Source organism: Manis javanica, chromosome 4 (assembly GCF_040802235.1).
Source record: "Manis javanica isolate MJ-LG chromosome 4, MJ_LKY, whole genome shotgun sequence".
In the NCBI taxonomy this organism is placed as follows: domain Eukaryota; kingdom Metazoa; phylum Chordata; class Mammalia; order Pholidota; family Manidae; genus Manis; species Manis javanica.
Window position 1 is genome coordinate 140,703,205 of NC_133159.1, and position 14,082 is coordinate 140,717,286.

General features: G+C 52.1%; 1 long non-coding RNA gene across 1 annotated transcript; it reads left to right on the forward strand.

Moving 5' to 3' along the window:
• The first annotated feature begins 2,977 nt into the window (after positions 1-2,977).
• On the forward strand, positions 2,978-14,077 carry LOC108390462 (uncharacterized). Its single transcript, XR_001851503.3, has 4 exons — positions 2,978-4,033; positions 6,689-6,764; positions 7,078-7,174; positions 7,682-14,077. It is a non-coding gene; the product is annotated as an uncharacterized lncRNA (long non-coding RNA).
• The last annotated feature ends 5 nt before the right edge of the window (positions 14,078-14,082 follow it).

Here is a 14,082-nt window from a genome sequence, read left to right on the forward strand (position 1 = left end):
CCCCCAGGGCTCAGGCAGGGACACTTTAGCTCACTAGAGGCTGGTTTGGCAAAGGGCCAGGTGCCCTGGCTGCTCTGGATTCAGAGGGGCAGGGGGCAGGAGACTTGAGAGGCAGCGTTGGGCGGTGTTTCCGCATCCTGGGTTTGCTCCTGGCAGTGCCCACCTGTATCTCAGCTGCTCTGGGCCTGTCTTGCCACCACACAGAGTCCACTCTGGATGCTGCCTAGAGAGGCCACCTGTTGCCTACCCGTAGCCTCACGTTACAGATGGGAATCATTCCTCCGATGGCTTTGCGGCCCAGGGAAGCAAGGGGCCCTGAGCCTGCAGGCTGCCTCTGCCCCTTCACTCTCCAGTCTGTCCTGACAGGCCTGGGTGCAGAGGCTACCTGGCCAGGTGTGAGAGTGGTTTACTCTTCCATGGGGTCCAGTGCCTCCCAAACAAGGTGGGAGGAATGTAGGGGTGTAAAGACTAACATTTACTCAGCATGTATGTGCCCATAGACATAATAAACCCTCAGAAAGACTCAATGAAATAACTGTTACTGTTCCCATTGTACAGACCAGGAAACAGACTCAGGCAATAATTCACCTGGACAAAATCATAGAGCTTGTAGGTGGTGGGACCAGGACTCATTTATGGCCCTCAAGCACATCACTTCTTCCTCCCAGACCCCGCCCCCCGCCCTCCGATTGCATGCACAGAAGTGAGAGGAAGCTGCCCTGGGAACTCAGGGGAAGGTCTGAAAATTCAGATGGGGGACACCAGGGAAGGTTTCTCATGGGGAGGATTTGGAGCCCTCTCTTGCTGAATGGGTAGCGACTTCTGTAGGTGGAACAGCAAGCGAGAAGGGCTTCTCCAGCAGAGAGAGCGGCAGGAATAAAGGCTTGAATGCTTGTCTGGAAAGTTTGGGCTGGATCCTGTAGGCTTGATTCCCTTGGGTGTGTGACTATTTGATTAAGATCTCTCCTACCAATTGGTAAGCTCCATGAGGGCAGAGGGGACGTCTCTTATTTATGTTTTCCCCATTAAAGCTCTAAAACCTAGTGCACAGTGGACGTACATTAGCTGCTCAGTAAGTATTGGTCGGTTGGATTCAGTTGAATGAATAGTGTCTGTTTCCACTTGGTACACCAGGACCCCTTGCTCTCCTTCTGCCTTCACTGGTCTCTGGCCTCCCCTGAGCTTTCCGACAGGGCCTCCTTTATAGGGGATTTCCCCGCTGGCTCCTAAGCAGCTGGCAGAGCCTCACCAAGGCAGCCTTGAGGTTGAGTCCCACCCCGAGCCCTCCCAGCCCTGGCAGCTCTCCTGCAGCCCTGGCCTGGATTCTCGCTCCTCCTTGGCCCTCCCATGCCTACCATCTGTGGGGCCCAAGGCAACAGCACAAATACTCCATGTCTGTGTACCTAAATGTCATTGATATCAGACTGGCAAATGAAATATGTTTTATCTCCCTTTCTTGGCAAATATACCTTCATAATGACAAAATTGAAAAGAATATATAAAGCTACGCTATGTACCAAAACATTTAATTATTACTGTGCATGTCCTGTTGGTGGGCTGCTGAAGTCTAGATGAGTAATAAAATAGACATGTAAAAGATGCCAGATGCAGAAGAGTAGATACTGCATATTCAATTTATGTGAAGTTCAAGGACAGGCAAAATGAATCTATGATAGAAATTAGAAAAAGAAAAAAAGAAATCAGAAATTCAGTTGCCTCTGGGAGGTGGGTTTAACTGAATAGGAGTACAAGGGACCTTTCTAGGGTAATGGAGTTGTCTTTTAGCTAGATCGGGTATTGTCAGAGCAGGTGTCTGCACTGATGGAAACCCATCCAGCTCTGTACTTAAAAATAAGGGCATTGCACTGTGTGTAAGCTATACCTCAAATACAACGACGAGAAACTTAACATCAGAGTCATGAGAAATTTAGAACAAATCAGTGTTAAAAATCACACAAAAATAGATGGGCATAATTCTTAAACTGTCACATACTCCTTAAAATATTATTTTCTTGCTGTCCTGTCAGCAAAATTATCAATTTTGTTATAGTAGGGTTTTCACATAATCTGTATCCTGTTTATAGGGAGGATCTAAAGCGACCCTGTCCAGTAGAAATACTTGAGACACAGATGTGAGTCCATATATGATTTTTGAGTTGTCACATTTTTAAAAAGTAAAAATAAACAGGTGAAATTAATTTTAACAATATATTTTATTCAATCCAAGATACCTAAAATGTTTTTTTAACAGGTAACCAATATAAAAAATTATTAATGACATATTTTATGTTCTGTTTTTCCTATTAGGTCCCTGGAATTCAGTGTGCATTTTACACTTAGAGTGTATCTCAACTCAAAATGGTCACATTTCAAGTGCTCAAGTGTCATATGAGTGGCTACTCTATAAGAATGATCAGCTAAAGGATTAAAAAACAAAATGCAATTTTATTCGAAGTATGCAAAATATAGTTTCAGTAAGCATTTAAGTTCAATTGATAGTAACATTTTGAGAACTACCCTTTTTTTATAATCCATTTTAAATAGTATTCTAAATGATCTATTAAAATTAAAGGTGTAATTCACATTATAATTAATGCATGTAAAAAATCTAAATCAATTATTTAAATAAAGCTGAAATTTTAGTTTAATTTTTTTGGAAAAGATATTTAAATATTTTTAAATATCTTTATAAAAAATAAAACTTCATAACTCTAGCATTCAATGTCTAATTTTTTGTTAATGTGATGAATCAGTATCATGCTGTTTACATCTAGACCTACATATATACCATATGATTAATATGCATTATTTAATGTAGCAAAATATTTCTTAGCTGTCAGTCAACTGTAGCCAATACTATGGATAATAATTAATAATTGTGAGTACTTCCAGACCCATCAATTGGAACAGTCAGACAGCTAGAAAAGGACACTTGACATTACTTGGAAGCTATACTTTGTTTTTCAAGAATCTATTACATTCATGCTATGTAAGAGCAAGGACTTGAAAAGATCATTAATTTATCTTCTTTCTTACCCAAGGGCTTCTGCTCCTCGTATGCGGTCCACGTTCTCCATTTCATCAGGTGGAGCCTGAGGTCAGCGGAAGCAACCTAGGAAACTTCTCGGCATTCTGACTCTGTTGTCTTTTATTCTGCAAACCTACAGCAAAAGATATGAAGACCTATTTCCTGGGGCCTGAATAGTGTTAATCATGAGAGCAGATGTTTAGGCTTACGGGTTATACTGTGCCAGGGCCGAGCATAATAACCCTGGGTGACAAGTGGTGCCCATGTGTTCTTTAAAGTGTGTATATGTGTGTGTGTGTGTGTGTGTGTGTGCATGATATTTGAATTCCAGCAGACAGCTGCTTGGTTTTGTACATAAAATTGCTTTGCGGCACATTACCCCCATTTGCTCAGGTATTTTCTGTGGCAGCTTTTGAGCTGTAAGAGCAGAGTAGTTTTAGCAGAGACAGCCCATGTAGCCTGCAAGCCTGAACTATTGCTATCTGGGGCTTTAAGAAAATGTGGCCACCAAGCACAGGGTTTTGCCTGGGTCTGAGTGGTTCTCCTCCTTGGGTCCCCTTGTGCTGGGACCTCACATTACAGTGAGTCCCGACTTCTGCAGTAGTTTCAAGCCCCTTAAAAAGAAGGAGATCTAGGAGCCTAGGAAGGTCTCTGAACTCAGGTTCTCCAAGTTCAATTCAGAGGGGTTTGGGTGTTTTCTGCAGTGAGTTTACTGTCCCCATGGCATTTAGGATAATATTTTCTCACTGTGAGGGCAAAGTAAGCAAGTGGTGAGGCTGACCAAGGGAATGGCCCTCTTCCCTTCCCCCATCCTTTATAAGAATAGCCATGAAGCAATTTCCCACAACCTTCCATTCTCTTGCCAAGGAACAGCTGGCACTAAGCTCTCTCTTCTGACCCCAGTGTCCTGGACACTGGTGGTAATGGCCAAGGGAGCTTGGCCAGCTGAGACCCTTTCTGTCTGGGGAGGCCTGACTCAGCTCAATGGAGTGCCGGTGTGGCCAGGTAAGTAATAAAGGGCATAGTGCTGGGGTGGGGATGGCTCACCCCTATTTTGGCAATGGCCACAGCAGCATTTCGTTTGATTTGCACCTGTCTCCTTTCCTATGTGTGTGGTTCTTGCTCAGCCCCTTTGGACCTACATGGCACTGGGCACATGGTGGACCCACAGTTGGCAGACGTGGTCAGCCATCTTGGCATGCGCTCTATGCTGGGCACAGTAGGGGTTACAAAGATGAATCCAAAGGGTTGTGCCCTTAAGTAGCACACTGCCCAGGGAGAGGGACAGAGAGGCTCGCAGCTCCAGCCCTCACCCTGAGCACAGAAGCCTCAAGGAAGCACTCGCAGGAAGCAGGACTCCATGATTCAGCCTGGAGGGATCAAAGGCTTCAGCAAAGAGGGGACAAATTGAACTACTCATTGAAGGAAAGCGTGAACAATGAGGTGCTGGGGCCTAATGCTGGGGCTGTGAACTTTAAAAATGTGGAAAGGGATTGCTTCTGAAGTTTTAAATTGAATCCATTTAAAATGTCCCTGGGCTGCAAGTGGGACAGGAGGAGAGGGCTACAGGGAGAGGCCGAGCAGAGCCCAGGCTGCTATGGGCAGGAGGCCGAGGCCAAGGCCAAGGAGATGAGCTCTCAGCCTCCTGTGCAGGCACCCACCCCCCAGCCCCCCAGTTGTCTCTGCTGGTGAGAGAGAGATGAGCTGTCTCAGCTCGAGGACAGATCCCTTTTAATTTTGCTCTTCAGAGGAAGGGATGGGATCGGGCCAGTGTTGGAGTGAGAGATGAGCCCAGTGAGCAATGGCATGCTGGGTCTACTAATAGCCCCAGTGAGGGGCGATGGGAGAAACGCCTCCTCTCCTTGCCTTTTCTGGGGTTTGCTGCCAGAGTTCAGGAGGGGCTGCTCCCTCCCAGCCTCTGCCTAGGTATGTGGAAACAGCATCTCAGAGCGCTAAAGTTGAAGTGTCCTTAGGGCCAGTCTTACAGGGCTTCCGATGTGGTCTCCGTGCGATTTGAAGGGGGAACACCTCCTGGATTCTGCCCTCTTGCCTAACAGATGGGGAGGGGCAGGGCCTTTGTCCAATGTCACATGCAGGTGTGTGGATCTGGGGGCTGGGCTGGGCCGTGTTGGTCTTCATCTCAGCACCGAGGCTGCAGAGACCGCGGGGAGGCCCTTCAGAGAGGGGCCCTGGGCGAGAGCACTCGGGTGTCCTGAGCCTCCCTTGCAGATGCTTCTTCCTTATAAACCAGAGGGGCTGACAGGCTGGGGATAAGATCTGGGGGTGAGACCAGGGGGTTCAAGCAAAATCTGCTGTGTGTAGCCATGTGGATGAGCTGCTCTCCCTGCTTCCCATGGGGAGGGGTTCTGGTGCTCAGGAGGCAGCCCAAGAGCACCCACAAGGAGCCCTTGCCTCGGGTAGCAGAGGCCTTTATCTGCACCCTGCCAAGGACACCTGCGCAGGGCAGGGGAAAGGAGTAGGGTGGCCCCACTGAGGGTGGTAGGTTCAGACACAGAGGCCAAAGGCAGCAGTGGGGGAATCTGGGCAGAGAGGCCAGGGGGCAGAGTATTTAGTGGCCCTGGTGAGAACTTGGGGGTGGGAGGACAGAGGGAAGGGGCACTGGAGTTGGTCCTGTCCCTGCTGGTGACAAAGGAGTCAGAGGGGGCTTCACTCTGTCCTGGAAGCCAAGGAAACAGATCCTGGTGCTTCCCTCAGCCCCCCAGCCCTGCGGGAAGCCTGCTGCACTGGGCTCCCAGCCAGGTTGTTCTCTGTGAGGCTCGCCTGTTTACCACTTTGCTGCAGAGCAGATGGATGACATGGAGGCCACATTTTTCTCCCCCAGCAGCAGGAAAATGAATCTCACCAAGTGTTGCCGACACCATCCTACCAGGTTCACATCTATCGCCAACCAGGCCGCTGGCAGCGCACAGGCCCATCCTTCAGCCCTACTCTAGGGCCTGGGGGAGAGAGTGAGACAAGAACATTTCAGACCTCTCCCTTCCTGTGCGGCTCCTACTCTGCCCCCACATCCACCCCGCCCCCCAACCCTGGGCGGCCCCTGCCCCGCCTCCCAGCCTGGGCCCTGATGGTACTCAGAAGCAGACACTCCCAAGACAGAGAGATGGGGCTGCGATCAGGGAGAGGCAGTGAGAATGCGTTGATTCAGACCTGATGATCTGGCACAATTTTCCAGCATGATGAAGGGTGGTCGTCGCTTGCCCAAAATGCCCAATCTCCAGTCAGCTCGGGAGAGAGGTGGCTGGGAAGTGCAACAGTGGTCAAGAGACTTGGGTTTGAATCCCAGCTCCTTCTGGATTCGAATCAGTGAAACTCTAGAACTTGGGGCAAATCATTCCGTGACTCTGGGTCTTGTTTTCTTCCCGAATTGGAATGGATTCCTTCTAGTGCTGGTGATGGGTGACATGCTGGGAGTTTAAAGATATGGTACTAATGGTCCTCCATTTACTGAGCACTTAACCAAGTGCCTAGGCTGTATGGAAAAGATCATTGACCTTCACAAGAACCTTGGGAAGAGGCCAGCATCAGCTCCGTTTTACAGATTGGGTAACTGAGATATGGATTTGAAGGGACTTATAAGAAGTAAATGGCAGAACCATGATTCAAACTCAGCCCCACTGACTCCAAGTCCTTTCTTACTAGATGATGTGACTGTCCTAGGGCACAGAGTCTCTTGGGGGCCTGGACCTTAGGGAAGCTCTTCTGTTCCTAGACTCAGGTAATGCGTAGCATAGCTCTGGGTCTCTTCAGAGCCCCATCCTCCCTGGTCCCCTGCATCACAGCCGTCTTTCTAAAACCTAACCCTCTCAGGTCACCCCGCGTCAGCTTCCACTGGGGCACACCGGTCTCAGGATCTAGGCCAGACACCCGCTCCACCTTGCCTACCCTCCCTGTTTGCTCACTGAGCTCGGGTGGGGTCGGGGGGAGCCCTTTGAGTCTCCAGAATCCCCAGGCCCTCTCTTGCTCCTGCGCCTTTGCTGGAGGCCGGCTTCCCTCCCTTGCCGAGGTGAATTCTCCTTATTTGTTTCCAGGAGAAAGTTTTGACCTTCCTAATGCCTTCTCTGTTTGGCCATTGGACTTCATTCTTTCTCGCACCCCCAGCCGTGGGGAAGCCATCCGTGTGAGAAGGTAAGAGCCTCTTTTTACAGGAGACTGAGCAATGGAGGGTAGGGGTGCTTCCAATCTGGTCTCTGAGTGCAGCTCCCTCCATGCCTGCCTGGTGGTTGTGAGTTGTGGGAGAGGGTCAGGAAATACAGGAGTCTTCTCCCGCGTCAGCTGGGGACCAGCGGGGGCTGCCTCCCAGCTCCGTGGCCTCTGTTGCCGCACATTCATTCCCTTCCAGCACAGGGACCCCGAGCACAGAGAAGCCCAGATGGAATTCTGCTGCAGTTCATACCCCTTTAGTCTGGGAATGCATTGTGGGCTAGTTGTGAGCAAGTTGGGCTGGAGATTTTGTTTCTTTTATTTTGGTCGTGGTTTCCACTCACTGACTATTGGAAAGAGCCCCCTTCTGGTGTGAACTGGGGAGGGGTCTCTGCTGGGACCCTGAGGAGGGAAGGAGGGATGAGCAGGGCCTGGATGGATGATTTAAACTCTTTCCCACACCCTTCCTCAAGTTCTTACCTGCTATTTCAGAAGGCTGCAGGCTCCCTGAAGCCCTCCCGCAAACCTCCAGCTAAGAAGTCCTGCTCTCAGTTTCCAATTCAGACCGCACACCTGGCCTGCCTCCCCTGAGCCGTGCCGTCCCCCACCCTGCATGCCCCACCCCTGCCCTGGCTGACCCCATTAAGATCCTCGGCCCTTCTGGTGCTGGGCCCTACCCACTTGGGAGTGTCCTCACCTGCCTCCCCTGTACAGGCCACCCCAGGGTGAAGCTGCCTCTGTGTGAAGCCGGGCGGCTGGATTGGAGGCTGTGAGGCCCCAAAACCTGCTATATTGGGTTCCCTTTCCGCCCTGTGAGGTGGACCCTGATGGTGCACACCAGCCACAGGAAAGCTCATGGGACCTTCTGCCTCCCTCTGTCTCAGTGGGAGGAGGCAGGGGCCCTGCACCTGCTCATGCCACAGCCAACCCAGTGTGGGCCTCATTCATCTCACGTCCTCATGTAACCCCTCCTGTGGGTCTGGCCCTGCTCCAGTTGGGGGGATCTGGTGTGAATACAGCACTGTCCCTGCCCTCATGGAGCCCTCCCTCTGGTGTGGCGACAGACAGGACACTGGCAGAATACAGGGTCTGGTGGTGGTGGTGCTGTGAAGAATACTGAAGCCATCTAGAGGGAGACAGGGTGGCCACAGTTGCTATTTTGGGTAGAGGGGTCAGAGAAGGCCCCTCTGAGGAGGTGACAGCTGAGCAGAAGCCACTGACTTCCCAGTGGGCCTGAGGTGCTGGAACAGCAACTCTAGGTGAGTTTTCACAGAACCGATGTCAGGGTTGTCTGGGTCTGAGGGGGGCAAGCAGAACACAGCTTGCTGGATCTGCCTTGGGATCTGGGGACCTGGGCCCAAGTCTGTACATCTCGTTGGACATACGGGTGGTTACCTCCAAGCCCGGAGGTCTCAGCCCAGCCAGGAGGCTCATGCCAAGAGAGCATTTGTGGATGAGGCTTGGCAAGGGAGACACTGGAGGACCTGGAGTGTCCCAGTGTTCGCTGGGCAGCTTCTCCTTCCTCCCCCGACTCTTGCCCTGACTGCCCCAGCTGCAAAAACTCATCTCCCAAGAAGGCCCAGGCCAATGTGCCCAAACCACTCCTCTCCTGGGGCACAGTCTCATCAGGGGGACTGACGGTCAGGCCTTGGAAGAAGGGAATGGGAGGAAGGAGCGGGGAGTGGTGGCAGCTGGCCAGCCAGCTCTGTCCTCACCAGCCTGTGAACGTAACCCAGAGCAAGGCTGGCGTGAGAGAAGCCCCCTCCTGTTGGGCTGGGCCTGATCTCCACCCTGCAGATAGACATCTGTACCTGGCTGGATGCTGACGGCCCACAGCGGGCCTGTGAGCCCTGCACCAGGTGGAGGAGTGGGGGCAGGGCTCTGAATGGCCTGGCACCCCCCTTCCTGGTCTGCCTTAGCTGAGGGCCTGCTCCTGGGAGCTGAGTGACCCTGGCCTCAGCACCAGGGCCCTGCCCTCTTGCAGCATTCCTGTCCCTTATGATGTCACCTAGATGAAGACCAGTTTCCTGCACACCTCCCCTCCCAGCACACAAAAAAATAATTCAGCTCAGGCCTCCTAATTTTAGAATGGCTCAAGGAACATCAGTAGAGGGTCTGTCTTGGAAAATGTTTTAAACGTAGGTATCACGACACCAGCTTGGATTCAGATCTCTTTTCGGTTGTCCAACTACTTGCTTGAGCCCTTCTTGCCCCAAATTAGCAAAACACCAAATATGTTTCTTTTAGAGACTACTAGCCTTGCCTCAAAATTGTTGTAGTATCCCAGAAGGCTGACGCAGAATAGAGGGAAGTCCCATAGCTGAACACCAAGCCAAAAAAAAGAACTTGGAGTATCAGATGGAGAATTAGCCCAGCTCTCCACGTCCTATCACTTTAGAAAAATTCATCTTTCCTTGGAAAATGACAGAATAATAGCTAGCATTTGCTAAGGTGAGTTCTGCCCTGGACATTTTCTGTTATTCACATGCAATAATTCATTTAGCCCTCCCAAGAACCTGACGAAGTGGTTGCTATTTTATTCCCATTTCATAGGGAACTGAGCTCAGGGAGAAATCAATTCCACTGCCTTCCACAGTGAGGCCAAATTAGCTAGAGTGACCCCCCAAGTCCCCTGGGGTGTCCTTTCCTTCCAGCCATACTCAACTGGGGCTCTCAGATCCATCCGTAGGAGAGGTTTTAATAACCTCTCCAGGATTTCTGTCCCTTTCCTCCCAGAAGTCTTCTTGGCTTCCAAGCAGAGAATGGCAGCCCAGAGAACCAGGTCATACCCCCTGGATGAGGCCTGGCCCCAGGTTCTGTCTCACTCGGCACCAGTCCAAAATAAATCATTTCATTAGAGTTAATAACATAGTCCCTTTAACAGCAAAGTGTTTCCAAATAGAGGGCCCTCCAGTCTGCTTTAATGAACAGATAAGAATCTTTGTAATTAACTCAGTGATGGCTTGCATGTAAATGGGTATTCTGAGTGCTGTGAGACTGTTTATTGTTTTAGGTGTGGGGTAAATATGCTCCTGACCATTCCCCTCTCCAGCAGGCTCCTATCCAATCAACCACCCCTGAAGGTTATTTATGCAGTCCGGCAGCAGCCCCCTCTGTAGAGACCCCAGTGGGTAGGCTAGAGTGTGCGCATGCATACATGTGTGCACTTAGAGAGTTTTTGTGAGTGTGCATGTGTGTGTGCAGGAGGTGCATGCCTCCGTTCGTGCATGCCTGTGAGGTTGGGCACCCACCAGAGCGACTTCTTTTGACAAAGGCAGTACTTTAACCACTGGGTACATTTGGTGATTTGTTTTGTTGTGTCTGTTCCTAGAGTGGCATTTCCTGGGGTGGAGGGTCATCTCGTGGCTCTGGCATCTCTGGAGATTTTCTCGAAAAGCTGCAGCTGCTGGAATGCGCTTTGCTCCCCTTCTCCCATGGCTCCCCTTCCTGGGGCATGTGGTCCCTGCCAGAGGGCTAACCACAGGCCAGCTCCTCTCCCCAGGGCCTGCCCCTTCCCTTGATAGACAGCCATCCCACAGCAGGTCTGGAATCTGGAACTGTGCCTGGAGTGGGAGGGGAACAGACTGCAGATGGAGGACCCACAGGCAAGTGTGTGTAAAAGAGGAGGCTGGAACAGTGACCTGGCTCCCCTAAGCCTTGATGAACTGCATCCCACCAGGGGAGGGGTGGGCTCCAGGGGCTGCCTCTTGGAGGGGTGGAGTGTATGTGGAGGTAGAGGTGAGGAGTAAATGATAAGAAGGGGCAGAGGGAGCTGTTAAGCAAGAAGGTGCTTCACTCGCCATCTCACTCAGCCAGCAGCTCTCCACCCTCTCTGCTCCCTGCAGGCCTGGGGTGTGGTCTGCAGGTGGAGTCCACTCTTAGGGCAGGTGCTGGGCCCAGAGGTCCTGGGCAGGGAGCTGCTCGCTTTCCCTTTGCTCCCTGTCAACTCTCCTCTCAGGCAGGGCCACCTGGTGGGAAGCTGCAGGGAGCAGCCCAGTGACCCTGACTGTGAGTGTCAGGGGGCCTGGTGTTGTTTGCAATGGAGAAGAAAATCATTCTTGAATTTCAGGGCGTCAGAAAGGAAGGGCACTTCTAGCTCCACAGTGGGGCTCAGCGGGCAGCCTAAGGTCACACAGGAAGGCCGCAGTGGAGCCGGGGCTCAGGCCCTGCCGGCCTCACTCTTCATGGGGCCCATTCTGCCCTCCAGCCCACCAAGCTATCAGAAGGGGGTTGTCAGAACCCCTGTGCTTGAATCCACACTGCGTGCATGGGGCACAGAGGGTCCGTCTGGGGGGACCCTCAGACAACATCTAGTTCAGACGCTCGTCACACAGAGGAGGCCCAGAGACTCATGCCAGGCCACACTGCAAGTGGGGGTGCCCCCAGGACTGGAAGCCAAGCCCCTTAGCCCCAATCCAGGCCCCCTCCCTGTGCTCCAGGCCCGTCTTCCTCCCTGAGAGGTGAGAAGGGTTGAGTCCCTCTCCCCCCTCTCCCACCTGCTCCATAGCAGTGCCTCCCCCGCAGCCCAGGGCTTCTCCAGGGTCCCCTGACAAGGGTCACTTCCTCCCCTCCCCACACCCGCTGGGCTAGGCCAGGCCCCTGCAGGGCTCCATCCCTCACAGGGACAAATCCATCCTATCTCCTAACCCTCAAGTGTTTGTTTTTGACTTCCCAGCCATGCTCTAGACCCTTCCTAATGGCTCTCCTCAACCCCACCTGCCACCCTGTCCGTGCTGGGTTTCCGGATCAACTGGCTTGCTCCCCCATTTACTTTATTCCACCTGCTCCATGGGCCAAGTGCCCGCGTAGATTACTTTGCACTTATTCGGACCTGTTTGTGTGCACGATGTTTCTCCGGGGTGTGCCGAGGCTCCCTCAGCAGACTAGGGTTTGTTAGGGGCAGGTAGCTTGCTCCCCTCAGCCAGGGAGCTGCTGGAGGACAGGTCTGCACCTCTGCTGTAAGGCTGGGGGTGCCCGTGGAACAGAATCTGGGTCTCTTCCATCAGGCTAGGAGCTCCCTGTGGGCAGGGGATGGGCAGCTTGAACTTCCAAGCCCTTCGCCAGGGACTCGCTGTCTCTCTGGCCACCCAGGGAGAGCTCCCGCTGACATCCCACTCCTGCCCCCTCACTGTGCTCCTCCCCGCGCACGGAGTGGCAAGTCCCGAGCCCAGGGCACCTGCCTGTGGCGGCAGCATGTCAGGTGGCAGAGCTGGCAAAGCTTTGCAGACAGCAGAGGGCCCCTGAAGCCTGGTACCGCCCCCCACCAGCAGCTCTAACAGGGTGGAGGGTGGGGGGTGTGAACTGGCAGGGCTGGGTGGTGCCCAGGGCTTCACACTTTAAGTCTTGAGAACCATCAAGACTGAAGGCACTAGAGAGACAGTCTGGCCCTGGATTCCAACGGAAGGTCCTGGCTTGTTCTAGGTACAGGCAGTGCCAGGCTCACGGCCACGCGGCAGAGGACCCCCACCAAGCCCCTGGACTCCCAGCTGGGTGCTCGTGCCACTCCTCCAGGTCCCCCTGAGGAGTGTAGTATGGGCAGTGAGAGGACATGGAACCAGGAGCCACTGCAACTTGAATTTGAATCCTGCCTCTGCTGTTGAGTTGCTGTGGGGCATGAGACAAATTATATAACTTGTCTGAGCCCCAACTTTGTTATCTGTAGAATAGATACAATAGTAGCACCTACCTTATGTGGTTATTGTGAAGAGTCCATGAATGATGGCTATAAAGTTGTTAGTACATAGTGAGCTCTTAATATTAGCGATTGTTACTTAATACTCTTACTTCCCCTGTGCTTGGCACTCTGTCACATTTTTGGCAAGGATGCAACTGACACTCACCAAGCTACTGTGGTAGGGGTGGGCGCTTAGTGGATGGCCTCAGCTTTCCAGTTTCTCTTGCTTAGGCCCCAGAGGCTGAAGGGAGAGGGCAGGTGCATGCTCACCCCCACCTTCCTCTGCTGGGCATCTGTCAATGTGCAGTGAGTTGTCCTTACAAGCCCAGCTCAGCGCCTTGCTCAGCAGAGCCCTGCTGCCTCTCTGCTTGCAGAGGGCCGGGTGGTGGTTGTGACAGTCAGCTGGGGGTGGAGTTCCCAGTAGAGGAGGGACTGGTCCCTCTAGCAATGGCAGAGAGGCCATAGTGTTCACGATATTCCATCTGCCCCTGCACACCGTCCATGATCTATGCCTTCAACAGGGGTCTCACAGCCTGTCCCCATCACTGAGCACATCAAATCTTTAGAGACCATTCTCCATTCCTCTCACCTCCAAATCTCTCCAACCTCATCCCCTTTGATGTCCAATGTTGCTTCAGGATGCAGCAAAAAGAGGGTAGATTTGTAGCTGCCCCCCAGGTCACTTCTAAGCCAGAGACCAAGGGCAAGTTACTTGCCTTCTCTGTGTTTCTGTCTCTTCATCTATAGAATGGGAGTAATATTTCTTATCTGTCTAGATTCTTGTTATCAATAAAGGTGTTTAAAACAGTAGGGCCTCTTCAGGAAAGTCAGTGGACACCACCTACTAGTGGTATTTCCATGCTTGTACAAATGGGGAAGCAAGGGCCCAGAGCTGGTGATGTACTGACTGAAGATCATACAGCTAATGCATTGTCAGACCCCAGAAGTTTCTGCCAACTTCTGAGGAAGGTTCATCTATCCAAGGATTTTCCTTTCTCTGGCCTATTTGTTATATTTTCCACTTTCTCTATTTTACTCCAAGACCTCTCCCTCTCATTCTGAAGACCTCCTTTAAGGGAAGCACAGTGCCTCCTTTAAGGGAAGCACATTGTCAATATTTGTTGAAGACAGGCATGGAGGTGCATCCAGGGCTGGTGTGGAGAGGGGAGCTGGTGGTGTGGGGGAGGGGCAGGGAGCTGAGTGCTGGGGTGGGGACAGA